The 22,402-nt window shown below is 44.9% G+C and overlaps 1 pseudogene; it reads right to left on the bottom strand.

The window, feature by feature from the left end:
- Positions 1-4,207: 4,207 nt before the first annotated feature.
- Positions 4,208-22,402, bottom strand: part of LOC131924574 (aldo-keto reductase family 1 member B1-like) — a 29,173-nt pseudogene continuing 10,978 nt past the window's right edge.

Here is a 22,402-nt window from a genome sequence, read left to right as displayed (position 1 = left end):
TTCTAGCTTGGAAAGTCCACTTTTACACCTGGCAAACTTTAATCAACTGCTAAAACAAGGTGCCGTTTGACTCCTTGGAGAGAGACGAAAACAAAAGTTCCTTTCCCTACCATCTGCATTCTAGTAAAGGGAGACAAGTGATCAGGAATAAGGATAATAACTCATAGCCAATGTTAAGTGGTAAGTACTATGGGGGAAAATATAATACAACTGGCTAATGGGTACCATTATCTACCACGGGGGGCGGGGATCAATTGTACAGTAGGGGGGTGACTTTGATTTGAAACACAGAAGTCAGGATGGACTTCCTTACAAGGGGAAGAGCTAAACAGAGACCAGGAAAATGTAAGAGAACAGCCAGGTGGGCACTGGGGGAAGGTCGGGGAGACGAGACGCTTATGTAAAGGCTCCTATGTGGGAGAGAACCTGGCTGGTCTGGAAGCTAAGGACGAGCACCCAGAGCAGGTGGGCAGAGACGGCTTGAAGCCTTTGTGAAGACTGCTTTGTAAAACATAGTCTGATTGCAAATTATTTAATTCATATAAGTTATAAGTATGAATTATTTTATGGCGAGAAGGAGTACAGTCTGCCTTAGATGAAGGGAAATCACTCTTACTGCCTAAAATCCCTTCCTCCTACCTGCTTTCTCACCCCAGCTTCAAGTGTGTCTGTGTAAGTCTATAGATGCAGATAGGAGAAAGGGGATTTCTACTAGAAGAGACTGAATCAGGGAATAATAGGGAAGCTCTCGTCAAAATATCCACGAGAGACGGTGTCTGCAACATGTTCTCAGAGCCTCTGTCACAGAGCACAGCCTGGGGACTTAAGCAAAGGAAATCTGCAATCTCCTAGTTCTGGAGATTAAAGGTTAAAATCAAGCATTGGCAGGGCCGTGCTCCCTCCCTCCTGTTCCGGTCCTGTCTCCTTGCTTCTGGTATTTTCTTTTTTAAATACCGATGTAGGCTGGGTGGTGGTGGTGCACGCCTTTAATCCCAACACCTGGGAGGCAGAGGCAGGCAGATCTCTGTGAGTTCGAGGCCAGCCTGTTCTACAAAGTGAGTTCCGGGAAAGGCGTGAAGCTACACAGAGAAACCCTGTCTCGGAAAAAAAAAATGATATAGAGAAGAGGCTGTTTTTTTTTTTTTAATTTATTTTTAATGTGCATTGGTGTTTCAACATCGGTGTCAGACTGCCTGGGGCTGGAATTACAGACTGTTGTGAGCTGCCATGTGGGAGCTGGGAATAGAACCTGGGTCTACCTGAAAGAGCAGTCAGTGCTCTTAACCACCGAGCCATCTCTCCAGCCCCGCTTCTGGTATTTTCAAGCATCCCTTGGCTTGCAGATGGCATCTTCTCCCTGTGTCTCTGACAGTGAGGGTAGTGAGAGCTAATGCCAGACAGGACTTCAGAGTTTGGACACGAATTGTCTTAACACATTTAGAAGTGAGGGATCTTTAAAAATGAAATGTGATCCTGCGATTTTTGTCCTATGCAACAGGAAATGTAGCCACTCATAAGGGACAACCAACTTTGGGGGTACCATTTGGGCCTCCCTGCTTTGGGGTGTGTACCCTGGTAGTACCCAACAGATTGCATGCTCGGGCTCTAAGGCAGCATTCAGACCAAGGCAGTAGTCTCCCTGAACTGCTCTCAACCAATGCCCAACTACCGCGGGAGTTCAAGGGTGCTTCCAAAGGCTCTCTCCTCTCTGTCTCCTTATTTGCCGGGTAAGACTTCCTGGGAGCTGCAATCAGTCTGTGTTTCTCCACACCCATCCCACAGTCTTTCTTTTCACAGGTATCAGACAGACATGTCCAGTCTATGCCTTCCCTTTCTCCCTTTCTCCTATCTACATCTGTGGAGCTTGAGCAGACACACTTGAAGCTGGGGTGGACAAGCAGGTAGGAAGAAGGGATTTTTAGGCTGGATCATCCACTACTCATCTAGCAGTGATTTTGTTCCAAGTGATTTTAGATCATGAATAGTCCCTGGCACAAGGTAGGGACCAGCTGCTCAAGTTTTTACTGGTAGTGATGTGGGAACACGTCCCATTAAAGAGCATTCTCCTACTATGTAGACTCGAGCATAAAGCACAGCAGGCTTGGCTGCTCATCACTGTTACACTGCCCTACACAAGAATAGCTAAGCACCTAAGAATGCATGCTAACAGTTAAGTACCGCAATCTAATGGCCTTTTTGGTAATTTACAAAGAGACTCTTAATGCCCGTGGTGGAAAAAAAGACACTGGGCTTGCCCTATAAATATTTATTACTGTTGTGTAAATGTAGTATATGTACTATACATATTTTTTGTTCATTTGTATGTGTGTGTGTGTGTGTGTGTGTGTGTGTGTGTGTGTGTGTGTGTGTGTAAGCCATGGGTCACAGCATTTGTCTTCCTTTATTACTACCAATCTTTATTTTTTGACTCTTACTGATCCTGGAGCTCACTGACTGTTTAGGTTGGCTGGCTAGAAAGCCCCAGCCCCTCCTGTCTCTGCCTCCCTGGAGCCGGGGTTACAGGTGTGCGCCCTCCATACTTGTCTCTTTTCCATGGGTGCTAGCAATCTGAACTCAGGTCTCATGTTCGCATGGCGAGCACTTTGCTGACTAAGCCATTCCGGTACCTCCAGTAAGCATTTAAATGCCTAGCCAAAACAGGCATATTTTATAAAAGGCCTATTCTAGCAAGTCTTGGAACTGGATTAATGTCCCTGACCACTGTGAGGCATCAGGATTAACGTCCCTGACCACTGTGATATCTGCAGACTCACTGGAGCACTCAGAGCATACAGAAGTAGCCCACCTCTGTCTACTAGGAGCCAGCCTGTCTCCCACAGGGGAAGATTAGTCAGAATCTTCTCTGCTACAAGGCAAACATGTCACCTTTAGGTGTTGCCCCACACTGATCCCTGCCAAGCTGATAACTAGGGATAAATTCCAGCACAAGCTGTGCTAACACGTTAGCACTGACGAGAGAAGAATGAAATTACACCCCAAGGGAGCTGTGAAAATCCACACACATGCCCCAACAAGACCTTGGGAGGACCTCTGTAGCTGGATTTTGAGGATGCCTGATCAAGGAGGATGAAACACAAGACTCATATGAAGAGTAAAGTGACTTGGGGATGCAGAATTTAACACCCACGCAAGGACCACAAGGATCCGGTAAGCTTGCTAAGGTTCTACCAACCTGTTGGCTTGTTGATGCCTAAAACATCCACGACTGATGCTCAGAAAAGTGGACATGCTGAAATAGATACATTCTGTGATGCTGACCGCTTGGTAGAGGGCTGCAATTCATAGAAGAGCCAAGAAGATGCTTAATTCTCTGAGACCACCAGAAGTCTTCTGGTAAAGGTGAACCACCCAAAACTTCAGTCCTTCAGAACCTATAGTAGGCCAGGAAGCTGTGAAACTTAATCATGATTTGAGAAAACCCAATACCAATACAGGCCAGGGGGCAGTACAGAAGCCAGGTGACCAAAATTATTTCAATGATTGTCAGGGTTAAACATATAACTATCTAGCCAAAGGCCTGAAGAGAAAAATCTATCGGAAGACAAGAGATAAAAAGGTCCACGTAAACAGACAGATAGTTGAGAGCATAGAGGCAAAAAGTGTTCCATTCATGGATTCACCCTCCCGTAGGCACTGTGCAATCAAATGGGCAAATGTTTGGGCCAGTAGACATACACTGGTCTCTGTCGTTAATCGCCTGAGAATAACCTAGGGCCAGCGCACAAGACTCTTATTTACCAATCCCCTAACTGTTTTATCTTCCTACTTAAAAATTCCTCATCCTGGACTTTTTTTTTTTTTTTTTTTTTTTTTTGGTCACAAAAGCAGTGTTTATTTGAGACAAAGAGAAGTCTAACCCAAAAGATCACAGTTCTAAGCACTCAAAACTTTAACTGTTAGTGACACCACTTGGACTATAAAATCTTGCTTCTCTTTGGTTGGAAAGGGTACTTGTGTTAAAGGTTCTCCAGGGGGTTTAAGAAGAAAGACCAAGAACGGCTGGAAGAAACACCTCAGCTACTGATGCGCCTTTCCAGAGCCTATATCAAACTACATCAAACCCTCATTGTCTGATCTGCAAGGTTCCGCCATCCCAGAGGGACACAGGCCACAGGACACCTGCAAAAACAGATGAGGCAGGAAGAACAGGTGCCAGTCGCTTGGGGAAGAGCAGGCATCCACAGCATCAGACTTCTGTGTGGAAAGGGCAGTCCTTGTGTTCAGCACGGCTCATCAAGGCACACACCCTCCAGTTACTGTTGTAGCTGAGCAGAATGGTCACATCCTCGTGGCTCAGCTTGAAGCCAAAGACCTTCAAGTTCTCAACGATGCATGCTGGTGTCGTAGACTTGGGGATTGCCACCAAGTTCCTTTGTATGGGGAACCAGACCAGCACCTATAGTTTTATTGTACTTAGATGCAATTGCCTTGATCCTGGGATCCTCCAGGAGACAAAGGTCTTCAGGCTTGGCCCAGGGCCTGCCAGGAGAACCAAGGAGACTGTACACAGTCAACATGATGCTTCTCCTGAATTAGGTACGGGTGGCACTCCATCTGATTAACTGCAGGCTTACATTGTAAGCCAGGTTTGTTTAAGAGCCTCTTCATCTGAAGAGGGTTAAAGTTGGAGACACCAATCCATTCCACCAAACCTTCATCTGCCAGTTGCTCCATGGCCATCCAAGTGTCCACAAAATTGGTGTCACCGGGAATCATGTTTCCTGATGCATCCAGTGGGAAGTAATCAGGCCCAGGCTTGAAGCCTGTTGGCCAGTGAATAGGGTAGAGGTCCAGGCAGCCCAGCTGCAGACTGCTGAGCATCTTTGGAAGGCTCCGTTCACCATGCTCGTCAAACCTCCACCCCAGCTTGCTGATGATGAAGAGCTCCTGGTGCTTCACCACCTGCTCTCTGAGCTTCTCCTGAAGGGACATTTCCACCTTTCTCTCATTCTGGTACACCTGGGGGCAGTCAATGTGGCAGTACCCAATGTCAATAGAGCCTCAGTCACCTGGCCAGAAAGGGACTTCCAGGTGCCCAGGCCCACGTAGGGCATCTTGGCAACGTTGTTGAGCTCCAGGTGGCTGGCCAGAACTGCGGCACATTACACACCCTGCCCAGCAACCGTGCCTCATCCTAGATTTTAAGTAAGTTAACTATAATATGTCCCAGTGGAGGTCTCTTGAGAAACGCTTTACCTATCTGCACTTTAGGAATCTGTGGGTCTGCATGTGCGTGCCCAGCACCTCGTTTAGAAGGTTTCAGAGTTCATAGGTGACAAGGACTGACTGCATCAGGAACTGAAATTAAGAATGAGAGAGAGAGAGTAGGCAGTTTGAAAAGCAAATGTGAATGGTTGTTTGGTCAGAAATAGATGAATAACAGACAATTAGCGTCCTCTGTGTGTCTCCTCCAACTGTCTTGCACATGAGGAATTTTCTAAGTTATACGGATATTTAATACAGCTTGGTCACCTGAGACCCCATGGGGTCTAGAAACAATTTGACCTAGGCAATCTCAATGCTGCTGGAAGCTTCTTGGAAGACAAACAAGGCTGCTACCCAATTAATACAGACCACGAGGTCCCTCTTTCCCTGCCTTTCACTTGCATTGTGAGGTTCTCTTGGAGCATCGAGTTAGTGTGATGATAACTGTTGATATATAGCCATAAGACGTTCTAAAAGTAGGTGTGTGTGTGTGTGTGTGTGTGTGTGTGTGTGTGTGTGTTTATATCAACACCCAGCTACAAGAGGGGCTAGTATTAATCGCTGTCATACAGTTCACCTGGTCCACAATATGCTGTCTGCATGGTCTGTGGAGTAATTGAAATCATAACCTTCCTCCTTCAAGAGATAGCAAAGGTGATAAGAAAAAAGTCATAATCCTTGACATAGACCTCTATATATTTGATGCCTATGACTACCATACAGTCCCCAGCATCAACTATCTGCCCACACCCACAGAAATGGCTGTATGTTCCCGAGCAGACATCACCTGTCTTGATCCTGTTCAGTTTCAGCCAGATTGGCTCCCTCCTTTCCCATGTGCCTTTGATTTTGCAGTGCTGTGAATGTGGATGCTAGGCACATGTCATACCTCTAAGCTGCTTCCCCAGCCCTGATCTATTCATCCTATGACCCAGTGTTCACAGCTTTCTCTGGTATCACAGGTACATGTTAAATGTAGATGCCCGTGTTCCCCTTCTTCAACTTGGGGTTTAAGATATAGACAAGATATCACCAACTGTACTTCCATGGCCCCTGATCAGACAATGTGTACAAAGTAAAAGTCTCAGGTTTACGGTCCCTTGTGTAGCTGGCCCCACCACTATTTTAAAATGTTTGATACATGAAAAGGTTATCCTCTGGTTTACATATATGTTGCCTATAAAACTGTCAACATACTTAAATTCTTCCTTGATGGCTGTTTCTCATACAAATGCCCAGTTTAGTGAGCGATCAGAAGAACCACTTGTTGCCAGAGGCCTGGGCTGGGCTGGTGGTGAGTCACAACTTGTCTATTTAACTCCTCTACTTGTCAGCTGTGAGTGATGCTACCTGCTCTTAGGAAGGAGGGGAAACAGCATCATAATGAGCATCTGAGGCCAGATGTTTAAAATAATTGGCTTTATTCCCATCTGCTGCAGGAGGAAGCTTCTCTGGTGATGGCACTAGGAATGAGCTCCATGTGGCTGGTGCACTCCAAATCCCACTGCCTGTGTTACTAGGAGAGCTGAGGGATGATGCAATACAAAGACCCACAGCCAGACATTATGCAGAGAGAGAGTGGGATGGGGGGGAGAGAGGAGAGGTGGGGGAGAGAGACCTTTGGACACACAGCTCTAAATGGAATGTCTCCACCAAATCCCTCCTGCAGAGCTCAGAGAAGAGGAAATGGGAAGTGTGAGAGCCAGCGAGATGGAGGACACCAGGAGACCAAAGCCCCCCAGATCAACTGAGCAAAGCTCGTATGAACTCCCAGAGACTGAAGCAGCATGCACAGGGCCTGCACTGGTCTGCACCAGGTCCTCTGCTGTGTATTATATTATAGCTTTCAGTTTTGGATTTTCATGGGACTCCTGAGTGTGCAAACAAGGTCTCTGATTCTTGTACCTTCTCTTGGGGCTCTTTTCCTCCTGTTGGTTTGCAGTGTCCAACTTCGATGTGATGGGTTTTGTTTTTCTTATAATTTATTTTGTTGTGTTTGGTTGATACGTCTTAGAACCTATTTTTTTCTTAATGAGAGACAGAAAGGGGGTGGATCTGAATGGGAGGGGAGAAGCTATAATGAGGGTATATTATATGAGAAAAGAATCTGTTTTCAGTAAAAGGTGAAAATATTACATAAAAAATAATAGGCTTTAGCCATAATGAAACAACATTAGAAATTAAGTCCATAATATGCAAAAGCTAAAACGAAAGGCCTTTATTTTCTGAAATGAATTAGAAAATAACCAGCTGCTTCTTGACTGATGGGAAAAGACAGCACCTTGATCACATGTTTCTTTTTAAAACTCCTATTAATAGAATATTTTATTAATTCCTTGAGAATTTCATACTGTGTATAGTTTTCAATATTTTTGAGATTGTAATTCAATTTCAATATCTCTCTCTTCCCAATCCTCCCTCCAAACCCTCTCATATACCCCTTCTCACTCACCTTGAAATCCATGGCCTCTTTTATCATGATTGTTATTGTATACATAGATGTACTTGTGTATTCTTATGTTATATATATATATATATATATATATATATATATATATATATATATCCCTAAATATAACCTGTTGAGTCTGTATAATGTTATATGTGTGTAAGTATGTGAGAGTGTGTGTGTGTGTGTGTGTGTGTGTGTGTGTGTGTGTGTGTGTGTTCTCAGGGCTGATTGTTTAGCAATGGACAAACAATTGTTGTGTTCTTCCCTCAGCAAGGACGTCTCTCCAGCTCCCAGCTTTACTTAGTTGCCTGTAGTTCTCTGCCTGGGGTGGAGGCCCTGTAGGCTTTTCCCCATCCGGTTTGGAGTGTTTGATGGTGTCCCTCGTCTAGCTCATGTTTGGTGGTTATGTTGGCGAGACTCTACAGCCATAGCCTCCGACATACAGTGTATTCTGATCATGTCCACCCCGCCTTCTAAAATTCCTAAGACACTTGTGATATTTTGTTGTGATGAGTAGAGGAGACATTTTAATTTTTGAAGTATTCAAAGAAGTCATGGTCTGGATAAGGCCTGTGAGATGATGCCTATACACTGAGAGGCCATCTCAGAAGCTTGTACATCTGAGAAGAAAGAAAAGAGAAATATGTAAATGCTTCTGTCCTTCTGAAAATGAGACATTTAAATATCTTCCTTTAAAGTGATTTTCTCACAAGGTTCAGAATATACATATTCCGTAAAACCATCCTTCTAGATAATTCATAATCAACAAAATTAGACAGCTACTATGCTTCAGAAACAGAACCAGTCCAAAATGCACCCACTTTTTAGGATAAGTTTTATATCCAAATATAGTTTCACGTATACAGGCCTATGGACTAAAACACAAGGGATAGTTTTCTAAATACAAACTAGGAAGCCCAAAAGGCATCCCCCAAGACATCCTTTGCTTGGCATCAGGTACAGTTAGTGTTTATTTGGTTGGTTGATTTCTTTTGGTTTGTTTCCTTGTTCATTTGTTTTAAGACAGTCTCACTATGCAGCTGCCCTTGAACTCAATCCAGCCTGCCTCAGCCTCTCTGGTGAGGCCTGAACACAACAGCTGTTGGTATGAAGGCTCTTCTGTGGAGGTTTCATTTCCTGGAATGCCTAGAGAGGAGAGTCCAGGCCAGCCTCGCCTGTCCTTTCTGAGAGGCAGCCAACCCCGAGTGACAACCTAATTAGGGCAGCCAAAAAGTTTTAGTTTTGATCTTTTGTAAAGAAAAGTTGAGACTTTGCCCAAGTCAGCAGAAAAGGGAAAATATCATGGTGATTGTAAAGCCTCAGATGGTGTTTGCCTCCACACTGGGCAGGCATGTTCATGTGGAGGCTTCCTGCTTGCCCACCTAGGCAGTGGACAATAATGGAGCTCCTATTGTCTGCATATTTACATAGAAATTATATTTGTGGACTGTTTCACGTGACTCCAAGACATCTTAGAGAACGGCCTTCGGGATGGCAGATGGTCCTGAGTTAGAGAGAGAGCAAGACCCTTTGGCCTTTGTAAGGCTCTTTCCTGGGACCTCTAAATTAGCTCCTTGTTTCTTTCAGTGTTGGACATGGAGGAGGGTAATGAACGAGATAGCCCCTGCTGATGGGTAGCTGGCTATATGGTTTCAAACCCAAATCACAAAGTCAGAAATGTATCAGTCCCCAGCTCCACTTGCCTGCTATGTAAACCCCGAGTTTTTAACATCTCTGTGTGTTATTCACTACTACAGAACACAGGACAGGAACAATGTACAGGGATAAAGTTTATCTTGGCTTACCATTTCAAAAGTTTCCTCTGTCATCGTAGGGACGCATGGCAGAGGTCCTGGTGGCTGGAGCGTGTACATGTGAACACACGTGAACAAGGCAGCAGACCATGAGCACAGAACTAGATGAGAACCAGGGGTGGGTATGACCTATGACCTCCAGAGGCCCATCACTAGGGACCTATTAGCACTAGCCAGGACCAACTCCTGAAAAGCTCCACAGCCTTCAAAAATATCAAGCTGGGGCCACGGGCTCGAAATGTGAGCCTGTGGGAGACATTTCAGATGCAAACTCTAACTGCTCTCCATAAGCCGTTCTTTCCTTACCTGGAAATAAAAGAACAAACTGACCCAAGAATAACTTATACACGCGATACATTAATTACACGTGTGATACATTTAGCATACAGGAAGTTGTTGACAATTTATGTCACCCTTCTGAACCAGCAGAGCAATGACTGAGGAAAGGGGAGACAAGAAAACCCACTCCTCAGCTGTAACACTGTTGTGAGTGTAGAAATGGTAACACTGTTGCAAGTGTGGAAATGGTAACACTGTTGCAAGTGTGGAAATGGTAACACTGTTTGTGAGTATGGAACTGGTAACACTGTTTGTGAGTGTGGAAATAGAGGCAGGATCACTCTCCCCATTTACACTAGCTGATACTTTGGAAGACAAATGAAACCCCGGAACTGACCCCACAGGGAAAGAAGCACAGACCGTGTCACTAACAGAAGGCTGTGACCTCAGGACATGAAGGCACAACCTTGATATTTGCCTTCTTCCTCATTTTCCTAGGAAATTCACAGTCCCAGTTTTGCTGAAACACACTGGGATTTTAAGATGTAAGTGATGTTGAGATCCCATTAGCTCTTTAGTGCAAGAAAAATTGAAGAAAAGTACAGGGTTCCAGGAAATGCTATCTGGAAAGATTTTGTTAACAGGCCAAGTTCTCTCCAGTCACCTCTTAAAACAATCATTACATTTTTTTTCTATATATTGTGGGGGAATCATACACACCACAGCTCTGACCTGTGGAGGTCAGAGGACAACTTGTAGACTTTGGTCCTCAGCTTCTATCATTTGATTTCAAAGATGAAACTCAGGTAGGCAGGACTTGGAGGCAAGTCCCTTTAACCGCTCAGCCACCTCCCTGGCCCCTACCTAGTCACCTTTAGTAAAAGAGTTTAAAGTAAATTAATTCTATCAGCTATCCGACTGGGGTGGATAAGCAGGGAAATACCCCAGTCTTTATCAAAGTTCTGGCTGCAAAGGTTTGGTTTTGTTGAGATTCTTTCCTACACTTTAATGCCTTTCTTTGAAAACATTAAAAAGTCCAAAGTATTTACCAGCTGATATAGATCTGAAACAAAGCAGGGGGCCTTTTCTACCTTCTCCACGTGGCCTTGAGGACGCAACTTCCTGTATGTGTTCATGAGAAACCCATAGCCCAAGATCATGGTGATTCTCAGTCATTCAGAAGCTGCTGTTATCAATAAATAAATATACAAAAAAAAAAAAAAAAACCTTCATTCCTTGGGAACATCTATTTACAATGAAGTCATCGTGTGTTCTAGCTTCAGTACGAATCTATTTTCCCAGCCTCCACCCACTCAGATCACAACTATCTACGCTTTTTTAACTAAAATTCTTCTCAAATGTTCAGTTCTGGTTACACAAAGCCAACTTCCAAGCCTGCCTCAATCAGGGTAGCTCTACGTTTTCCTCTTTTAATTGTCACAAGCTTGCTTGAATTAAGGCTTCAAAACTTCTGGGGGGAAATTCATAATGCTATCCCTTAAGAATGAAGTCAGTTTTATTAATTTAGTTGCTGGCATTTTCTTTCAGCTAGTCATAGATATTAAAATGCTCTGTTCCTGTGTGAAAATATTTCGAAAGTATTGAGTGTTTGAGAAATTTCAATAGGCAGGGAATCTGGGCCTCCACATCCTGTCCCAGTTGCCTTGAGGGCCTGGCTGCCAAAAATCTAAGATTTCCCCCATGGGAGTCCCATATACACATCCAACCAGGAAGGTCACACTCCAGTCAGAACTCCAGGGAAAGAATGATCCAAAGGGCTGTGAAATCAGGCCAAGCATTTACTACAGACCAGAATCCATCTCTAACGCAGCGACCCAGTTAGTGAAGAAACATTACCCTCATCCCAGCACACTATTATTTTTGTGTTCCTATGTGGGTCACGGCACAGAAAATTCTATGGAGAATTTGCCGGGGGAAATATGGAAGTTACAACTGAGAATTGTTGGCCTTCCTTTTCTGCACAAGTTGTCTCTCGAAAGACAAGGTGAGGTCATAGGGTTTAAAACCTGTGATCATCCAAACAGGGGATTTCATAGATGGGGAAACATTTGTAAAGAGTTCAGAGACTGATTTATGGTTGTTAGCATTTTCTTTTGCCAGGAAAATGAACGTTTTTAACTTGTCACCAAAATTCCTTCCCTAAGGGAAATATAAATGTCTACCCTTACACACACACCCCCCAAGACTCAATGACAACAAACCAAAGCTTTGATTCCACCAGATTTTACCCTGGGGAACCCAAAAGTTTACTGGACTTACGTTTGCAGCATGGGTAAAGGGACACTGACAGAACCCCAAAACAGCCACACTAGGGCGTCGTCACCCAACATGGATGATGGCTTCCCCATACTACACAGATGGATGCCCCCCACCCCCAATCTTCCCCAGCGTATATACTCCAGCCCTTTCCAAAGACTCTGAGGCCATGTGCATTGGGGGCAGAACTGTGTGCATCTGGCTGGGGAAAGCGGTCAAATGCAGAAGTGTGGGTGACTCTCGACTCTCCCACACCTTCCTTCCAGGAGGTAAAGTCGGCAGTCCATGGGCTCCATCATGATGCACTCTAGCAAGTACATAGAACGTATCTCAAGTTCTGAAGATGGCGGTAGTTTGGCTCACAGGGTAGTACTTTCCACCTCTTATCTGTACCATTTAATAAAAAGCTGTTTTGACACTCAGGAGCAGGGAGAGTACAATCTTAACAGAAAGAAAAGGGGGGTATTTCTTTGTTGAGTAGGTCAATTGCCCCTCACCTACTGATGAAGGCACCTAACCTGGATCAAATATTTTGTTGTGTTTTCATTTTCAACCAATGGAAAGTAGTTTAGGGCAGCCCCAGTCAACACACTGGATCCCCAGAGTTAGGACGCTTGAAGATGATATGAGACAAGTTTCCAGCACAGCCTGGGCCTGAGCAGGGGGAGAGAGAGTTCAACAGGACAGAGGGGAAATCCCTGCATGACAACCAGCTCCCAGCTTGTGAGAGTCGATGGAAAACAGCACACTTAGACCTTAGGTCTTCACCTTCTTCTGCCCAGCCTTGGGAGACGGACAGAGGGACTACAACTCCACACCAGCTCTGCTCTGCTTCTCGGTGTTCCAAGCAGGTCCCTTTCCAGCAGGTGGCAGAGCACACACATAGAAGATTCCAAAGCCACCCAGCATTTTCTATTTATTTATTTATTTACTTGTTGTCTCTCAGACGGCCCACATTAGCTCTTAAGAAGTCAGCAGGGCTACATGTGTGCTTAGGGAGCACAAGACCTTGAGCTCAATTCCCAACATCGAAAATAGTTGTGTGTGTGTGTGTGTGTTTTTAATGGTCCAGGTGTTGGAAGGGATTCTGCAAGTCTTAAAAACCTCACTCACATTCCACCCTCCACTCCTGTTCACGTGACACTTTGGTTTTCACAGAGAAGCAACCACTCTTCAGAAAGAAGAGCCACCACACAAGGAAACCCTGCCAGTGACCTGCAAAGACCGGGCTCAACACCCTCCACCTGCTCAGGAACCCAGCAGGTGGCTTCTGCATGGACAAACAGCACCAGGCCTCATGGAAGCCTTGGCTAGTCCTTTATCGCCTGTGTCTGTAAAGTTACAGTTATAGTAAAGAAATAAAATAAAATAAAAAAAGAAGTCCATGGGTTTCGCATTGCCTCTTTTTAAGGAGAAAAGTTAACAGTTGTAAAGTTACACACATGTCAGAAGAACAACCAGGATCCAGCGAGTGAGTGTCTCTATACTGGAACTCATAGGGCAAGCTGAAAAGCCATTTCCTAAAATATAATCTAACTGGGTTTTTCAGGTACAACACAAAGTGGGTGGCTTGCTTTCTAGGCATCAGAGTCCCAGTCTGCAGGACTGTGCCCTGAACAAGAATGCTAATGGGAAAAACAAAACAAAACAAAACAAAACAACAAAACCACCCCATACAGCAAGAAAACCCACATCACATAATTCTTTTAGCAGCCATTGCAATTGGGAACGGGGACTACAGTTGGGGGCTTTGTGAGTAATTCTGAAAAATAATTTGAACTACAGAGGTAAAACTAATTGTGCTTCTACAACAATCACAGTCACATTCCCACCTTCATGCCCAAGCAATTTCCAGCAGAAACTGAATCTGGGAATAAATGTGCTAGAAACATGTTTAAGCAGCCTGGATTTGATCATCAGATCCATATTCCCTCTTCATGTTCCCACCGTTGCTTTCCAGTTTCAGTCTGGTCTTACCCTTGTCCCCAAACAATAGGGTCCCCAAGATGTCCTGTGCCCTGTACCTTCTCAGATGGTGCCCACCTCGCACGACAGAATACTTCTTAGAGCTAGAAAGGGCCTGGCAGGAATCAACGCAGCTGTTTCCACGGGAGAATAAAACTTGCCCCTGAGAAACACACTCCACAAAGCCACAGCTCACTACTCCTAGGTTCAGGATTCACACACACATACTCACACACACTCGCACATACACACTTGCACACACTCTCACACACTCACACTTGCACACACTCTCACACACTCACACTTGCACACACATTCACACACATACTCATGCACACACACTCACACTCACACACACACTCATACACTCTCACACATTCACTCACACACACATTCACACACATACTCATGCACACACACTCACACTCACACACACACTCATACACTCTCACACACTCACTCACACACACATTCACACACAAACTCATGCACACACTCACACACACCTGTGCACACACTTGCACACACTCTCGCACACTCACACACTCACACTTGCACACAAACTCACACATACACCTCATTGTTGCCATCCTGTCTCCTTGAGTTTTTCATTTTCACCAAGCAAAGTAACTGGCTCCATTATGGCTTCTTTAGAAAACAGCCCTTTAATGGGCAAGGCATTTGGGGTTAAATATTTCAGAAAAGACATACAGGGCAAGCAGGAGACAAAGTCTTGAGCTATGGATGCTTTCCATACTCTCAAATCACATTCTGCCTGTGTATGACTCACGCTTGAAACATTTGAACATCAAGGTCTGAGCTGTGACAAGCTGATCCTTGGCAACTGAGCAAAATATGGGCTTCATGAAAGTGGGGTCTGTTTTACCCACCCCCATATCCCTGTTTCTTCTCTCTGTGGTCCATCCTCACCACCACCTCCTTTTTAGCTCCCTGTCTTACTTAGGCCTAGTCCTTTTCATCAAAATTCTATTATTAGTAAATATCTATCAGCTAGTTACACTTTGATAGTCTTATTGCTTGGCATCTCTAGAATTTCAGTTTTTGGTCCCCATCATAGGCCTCCAATCTGAGTGACGTTTGTGACCCAGCCCTAACCACTCTCCCGGTACACAGTCAAGTTTTGTAGTCTTTGGAAGAATGGCAAATTGTTCACAAGAACAGCTCCCTTCCCCGGTGACCCCCCAATTCCCTCCTACTCTACGATCTTCTCAGCCTCCTCATTTTTCTACAGTAATCTAAAGCCGAACTTCCTGCTGCCTTTTCTCTTTCCCAGCTGTCAAAACCTAGAAAGCACGGCGATATTACATATCCAGACCTAGCTCCATTTCTTTATAAACACCACGCCGCCTGTTTCTCACACCCTGCTCCACCTCATGTTATTAGCTAGAATCCTGTTTTCACCCTGGATCACACTAGGGGTTGCTGTTGCAATAGCCAGACCCAAGGAGCTTGGAAACAGCAAGGAGAAGCAGCAGAGCCTTCAGAGTTCTGGAAAACACTCTAGCTAGGCCTCTCTCTTCACAAGATCTCTGCAGCACAGAATCCCTGGTCAGAGCTCGCAAACAGTGCAACTTAGGAGGAGAGCTGAAGATCTCCAAGCTGAAGGCTTCAGTGTAAGGCTCATCGGCATGACTACTCGTCATCTTGATATCTGCTGGATGGGATCATTCATCCTTACTTGCCACCGCCGAGTTCTGTTTAGACAACCGAGTGATAAACACTGTCAGGCCGAGTTACACATACCAAACGTACCCACAGCAGCTGGGACGCTCTTGAGCTTGCCCCTGCCTTTCACAATCCTCTTTCTTGGTATGTGATATCTAAGGCTTCGGGAATGAATTCTTTATATACAAATGACTGTCATCGACCTCTGTCGGCCCCCGGCTTAGCTACAACAAAATGCTTGCAGACTGCCCGTCCCTGGCTTCAGTCAACTGTGCTTCCATGGTGGGCACATATGGCAGGGAAAGCTACACCCTATATCAAAGGCCTTTTTCAAATTGCTAAGCAAGTTGTTATGACAAAGGAAGCATTTTGTTCAACTTGTGAATTTTTTAAGGTCAACAAAATGATTGCGTGTGCTTGTGTGTGTGAGTGTCTGGGGGAGAGGTCGGAGGACAATTTACAAGAACTAGTTCCTCCACCATGTAAGTTTCAGGTATCAAGCTCACGTGGCAGATTTGACAGGAAACACCTTCACCAACTGAGCCACCTTATAAACTCAAGTAATTTGTTTTGTGTTTGTTTGTTTTGTTTTAGCATACAAATTTTAAAAATTCATTAATGAAAAAAAATAAAGACAAACTTACCTACTAGTATGAATAAAGATTTCCACCTAGAGAATGGGTCAGTATCAAGAGAAATAACTCTGGTATTGACCTAAGAAGAAACGATATCCCCCATGACCACCGCCCCTCTATAGCCTCGTGGTTCTCACCCTCTGTAAATATGGTTCAGTCGCTCCTCACAAACGCTAATGACAACTCCCCAGCCAAGTCCCAGATTTGAAGAATCTCAAAGTGACTCAAGAAGAACTCTGATGCAGACACCATTCCAGGGCCAGTCTTCCACAGAACAGTTTCCTTTCTGCCCTGACCCCCACCCCAGGAAGAGAATTCCAGCCATGGCTACATCATACTTGCAGATAAAATATAGGACTTTTGCAAGTACTGGGTTGGTGGATCCACGAGAGCTTTGCTAAAGACAAGTGTAAATATGTCACACTTCATAAAGCATGCAGAGAGCTTGAAGCAAGCAGCTCTCGATAGGCCCTCACATATTCCAGACATGTACTTCAGCAGTTACTGGGGCTGACGTCATGTAACAGAGACCCAAAACAGAACAGGGTGGGCACAGTGCTGGAGCTCGTATGTTGAGAAAGCTATAGCACTGGCTAGTTTGATGTCAACTTAACACCAGCTGGAGTCATCAGACAGGAGGGAGCCTCAGTTGAGGAAATGCCTCCACAACATCAGGCTGTAGCCAAGCCTGGGGGCATTTCCTTAATTAGTGATTGATGAGGAAAGGTCAAGCCCATCGTGGGTAGTACCACCCCCGGGCTGGTGGTCCTGGGTTCTATAAGAAAGCAGGCTGAGCAAGCCATGAGGAGCAAGCCAATAAGCAGCACCCTCCCCATCGCCCCCATCAGCTGCTGCCTCCAGTTTCCTGCCCTGCCTGAGTTTCTGTCCTGACTTCCTTTAATGATGAACTGTGATGTGGAAGCTTAAGGTGAATAAGCCCGCTCCTCCTCAAGTTTCTTTGGTTATGGTGTTATTTGGTTATGTTACTATCATAGCAATAGTAGCCCTAACTAAGACACCTGTACTCAGAAAAAAATCAACTCTGGCTAGCCCTCTAGCAGTATTCTGCTCAACCTCTGGGAAAGTCGCTCTGGTTAGCACAATCATACACCAAAGAGAAGACTCGGGTGGCAATAGCAACGTATCCATGCCCTAAGGTCCTGGTAAAAGGCCAATAAACATTTCCAGCCCTAGAACCCTAAAACTCTACCCCCTTTAAATAAAAATCCAAAGACAAAGCCTTGCTGTTATCACTGCCCAGAAAATTTCATATGTAAAATGATTGAAAAGTAACAACGGAAAGCAAATTTCAATTTAATATTCTAACTATATTTTAAAAATTCTTTTATACTAATTCATGTAATTTTCTAATCAAAACAGTAAAAAATAAAAGGGCTTGCTTCTTCAATAAACTCAGCAGTGACTCCATGTTTGCCCTCAACCTCATCTGGAAAGATTAAAATCCCATGACACTACCACCTGATGGATTGCTGCTTTTAACCAGTTTGGAGTGGGATCTAGAATTTTTTTTTTTAATTCCTCCAGTGTATATAACCAGAATGAGTACATCTAGGTCAACCAGGAGAATAATATTTGTTTGTTTGTTTGTTTGTTTGTTTGTTTGTTTGTTTATTCTGAGACAAGGTGTATAATCTTTATTTATTCTGAGACAAGGTGTATAATCTTTATTTGTTTTGAGACAAGGTGTCACATAGTTCAGGCTGGGCCTTGAACTCATTACATGCTCAAAATTGACCCTGAACTTCTGATTCTCCTGCATTTACTTCCCTCCTGGTGTGCTAAAGTTACAAATGTGCACCACCGCCCCTAGCTTATCTGATGCTGGGGATTAAACCTGGGGCTTCTCTTGCTCAGTGAGCACTCTACCAGCTGAGCTACATCTCCAGCCTCAAGCGGGGTGTGTCTGTGTGTCTGTATGTCTCTGTGTGTGTGTGTGTGTGTGTGTGTGTGTGTGTGTGTGTGTGTGTGTGTTTTAGTAGGGGTTGAACCTAGAGCCTCACACATGGTAGGCAAGCACTCTATCACTGAGCTAAGTCTTCAGCCCTCAATGTAGCTGAGAATGACCTGGAACTCCCAATCCTTCTGCCTCTTCCTCCCAAGCGCTGGGATGACAGGAGTTTACCACCATCCCCAGCTCCTAAAGCTCTCTTTAAATTCCTGTACCTGGATTTTGTTCTGAAAACTGGCATTAATCTTTCTCCTACAGGAATAGAGTGGAGATTAGACTGGAATCATAAAGAACTTTGAGGTGACGAAGGAAGGAAGTTGTAACTGGTACCTCCATGTTTGAAGGCAGATGTTAGCGCTGCTGACAGAGAAGCCACGAGATTTTGATGAGATAGTGAGATCACATAAGCAAGTGTGCAATAAATCTGTAATTCTGAGGTATACATCTATATCTCCTTACCGAAAAACTGATCGAACTGCCCAGATTAATATTCCCTTTAAATCAAAAAGTAATTAAGATGCAAAAAGAAATCGGGGTTAAGAGGCTCGGACCATGACGTCTAAATGAAGATCCAGGGATGGTGGAAGGACAGGTCCGGCCTCCAGCGTTATTACGGTACCACAGCAAAGTCACCTTGGGAAGAGACGGCTGGTGTCAAGGCCTGCCTGGCTCTCTCTCCTTCCTCTTGCCCTCTGTCCCCTCACTGTAGGACGGACAGACTCAGTGGAGCTCCTGACTAAGGCCATCCCTCAGATACCTCTACCTTTTCAGGACAGGCCCCCCACTGCTGAGAGAGAAGAGAGGGATCACCCCACAGACCTAAAACCTCACTCAGGGCCAAATCAGACTTCACAGTAAGAATCCACAGTCTGAATCACAGAAACTGGGTCTCTGCGAACTTCAGTGTGTTTTTTTTTTTTTTTTTAACTCTTCCAGCTTAGAAGAATAAGCCAAGTGTCTCCTTAGATACACAAAGTCTGCCTTGGCCAACTTCACCTTCTCTGAGAATGAGATTCACAGAGCCACTTGGCTGCAGGGGGTGGCAGATCTCTACTTACCCACAGCTGATACATCATCACCATGACACCAACTCGGCTGACTCCAGAAGGACAAACCCAAAAAAATCCTTATGTAATGACAGATATGCTGAAATGTGACGGGTATAGAGCTGTGTCAGAATTTCACATGGGCAAAATCTCTAGCTCCTTCTGAATGCAACATTTTTAACGACCTAATTTGGTCAAGAATTGATGATACACCTTAGCAACCAACACAAGGAGCTGCAGCATCTCTCCCTGCACTTTACCCCCAGCCAACCTGACTCCGCTGTTCCCTCACTCCCCTCCTGGCAGGGTAAGACCCAGGTCTTCAGTTTGCTAAACAGGGCCTGAGCTACTTCGCCAGTTCCCCAGGAGGCAACCGACAAACTCCTTCTGGGCTTTAAAAGTCAACAGTCACCAAACATGTGCAGTGTGTTTGGATCCTCATCTCACATTGACCCTCACAGCTGATGAAAGAGTGCTCTGTTCCTGTTTGAATGAGATGTGCAGTGTAGAGAAACTGAATAATATCTGTTCAAGAGCCCATAAGAAAAGCCACACGACAGGCTCTGAACTCAGTTGTGTCTGATCATAAGCCCAGGCTCTTTAAAGTAATAATAATAATAACGGGTTCTCTCCAGCATCCATCGAAACACTCCTCAAACAATAACTTGTTTAATTGTCACAAAAGCCCTAGGAAAGAGGTTTGGTTTGACCACAGCCATTTTACAGATGAACACATGAAGGAGTAGAGAGGCCCAGCAACTCCCCAGCCTTGCAAAGCTCTGCGCTAACCGCACCAAGATTCAAACCCAGGCCAGCTGGCTTACGCATCCATCGAGGCTTTAACTACTGTGCATATTTGCCCCCTTTCTCTCTGTAATTTAGTGTGTTCGATATTCATTCATTCAAGTATTGCTTACCTTCCACTGTGTGCCTAAGACTTGACCAGCTGTTGCAGAAAGGTAAGCAGTATTCCCTTGGAAAGCAGTAATACGAGAGCAATATTTAAAAAGTTATCATCAGGATAAAAGGCCAAGCAATGCTTATGGGATACCAGAAGGCCCTAAGCACTGGGAAACGATGGAAGACTTCCTCTAGCACCCAAAGTGAGAACAGATAGGGGATAAGTGAAGGGGAGTAAAGAGACTGGAGGTGCAGCCGGTGACCTCCCCACTCCACCCTCCTGCTGTATCTGTGTTAGCTCAGTCAGTCTTCCTATGCAGCAGCAGCATTTAACAGGTAAAGACACTGTGGTGTGTGGAGTCCAACAACTGATCCAAGGTCACACAACAACCTAGTGTCAGAGCTGGGTTTGTTACATCTGCCTCCTCCTGATACCCTTTCCTTAAACCTGGAAGCTATTCCCAGGGGTAAACACAAACTAAACAAGCCAAGGTACTGGGCAAGCGCAGACGGAGCCAGGCAGAATTCGATCACTCTCATTTCTAGGCTCCTTAGAAACCAGCAGTGTTCTTTGCCTTCCTTCCATCTCCCAGAGGGATAAGTACTCTTTCAACCCCGAAGACTCTTCCCTATTGGGTTTCTACAGGAAACCAGATTCTTCTCTACATGCCGACATATAATGACTTGCCTTGCCCAAGTACAAAACAGCACCCGTGAGCCAGCCAAGCTCCCCATGGAAGGACCAGGTTGTGAAGACACAGGCAGGGGACTCTGGAAGACTCCCTCTGTTAGAGGGAGAAAAGCCCAGAGTTGAGTGTGAGGTAGTCAAAGCTGTACATTCAGCACCCCAACCCCCCCTCCCAAAAAAAAAACCTTCTGGGTTCCCTGAAAATGCTTTGGCGAGCAGAGATCTGAAATTCCTGCACCAGCGTGGAGAGGAGGTAACTAAGCATCTGCCTTCCCACAGACTCTGTCTTTAGACTCAAATGCCGCTAAGACCAAAAAAGAGCAAATCTGTTTTCTTAGTTGACTCAGGTTCTGTGTTGTGAGGAAAATGGGTAGGAGTGGAGGGGCAGCTAGGCGTGAATCATCAGCTCTGCATCAGCACCCAGGGCGGGGGTGTTTGGGGAAAGTGTACCTTCTGGAGACCTTGCTGGCTCTCTTCCCACTACAGGGAAAGAAGGCCCTGATGTTACAGCGCCCACTCGCAGCCCCTTATAGCACGCCTTTTCCAGTACCCACTGCCTAGAACAGAGACAAATAGAGCTGCTGTGATGCTTCTGCCACTGTGCCCTTAGGTAGCCCTCTAAGTAGATTCGAAATAATGGATCCAATCACTCAAACGAGAACCCGCTAGCCAGACAGTAAAAGAGGCACCCATTACTTCATTGTCAGAATGGTTAAAAAGGGTATCAAGGTCATCACTCCTCAAACCTCCCTCTGGGAACAGATTTAGTCCGCTGCTCTTTGTAAGGCCATAGGACTGTACGCCACCTTCTATTAATATTTCCTGCCATTCTTCAGTTCTATTCTCACCGATCATCACATCAAGCAGTAGCAAAAAGACATGACCTTTAAAAAAAATGGACCAACCTTAATGCACTCAGAGTATTTCTAGGTCGCTTTCCTTGCTGGCTAGTATTTGTGAACTTGTACAATAATAAATAAAGAGGATTTCTTCTCATCGCCTTTAGCGTTAGGTAAACATCCTCAGAGATCAGAGCCCAGACAAATGTAAAGAAGATATACCAATGACCTTTAGGCAATATCATTCACACAGTACTGGCTGGATGGGTCTTCTTACCCTTCCCCCAGTATGGGAAATTTTGATCATGGGTAATCTAAAATATTTGGGGATGTAGAAACAAGATGACTTAAAAGTGAAGAAGCTATACAGTTCCCCTTTCCTTCAAATTCTTCCTTCCCAAGCCCACTCCCTGTGTGTATGGATCACCTCTCTGACAACTCATGATTAGGTTCTTTACATATCTATATCTATATATCTATGCCTATGCCTATGTTTCTGTTGGCGTACACTCGATCTCCCTCCCTCTCCCCCTCCACACCTATGAAATGCCTCACAAGCTTCTCCAAGTCAGGCTCTAGAACCCAGAACTCGTCATCTCCCTCTCTCACCTCCCACATCTTTTCTC

This window comes from Peromyscus eremicus, chromosome 14 (genome assembly GCF_949786415.1).
Source record: "Peromyscus eremicus chromosome 14, PerEre_H2_v1, whole genome shotgun sequence".
In the NCBI taxonomy this organism is placed as follows: Eukaryota; Metazoa; Chordata; class Mammalia; order Rodentia; family Cricetidae; genus Peromyscus; species Peromyscus eremicus.
This window is presented reverse-complemented; position numbering and strand designations above follow the sequence as displayed.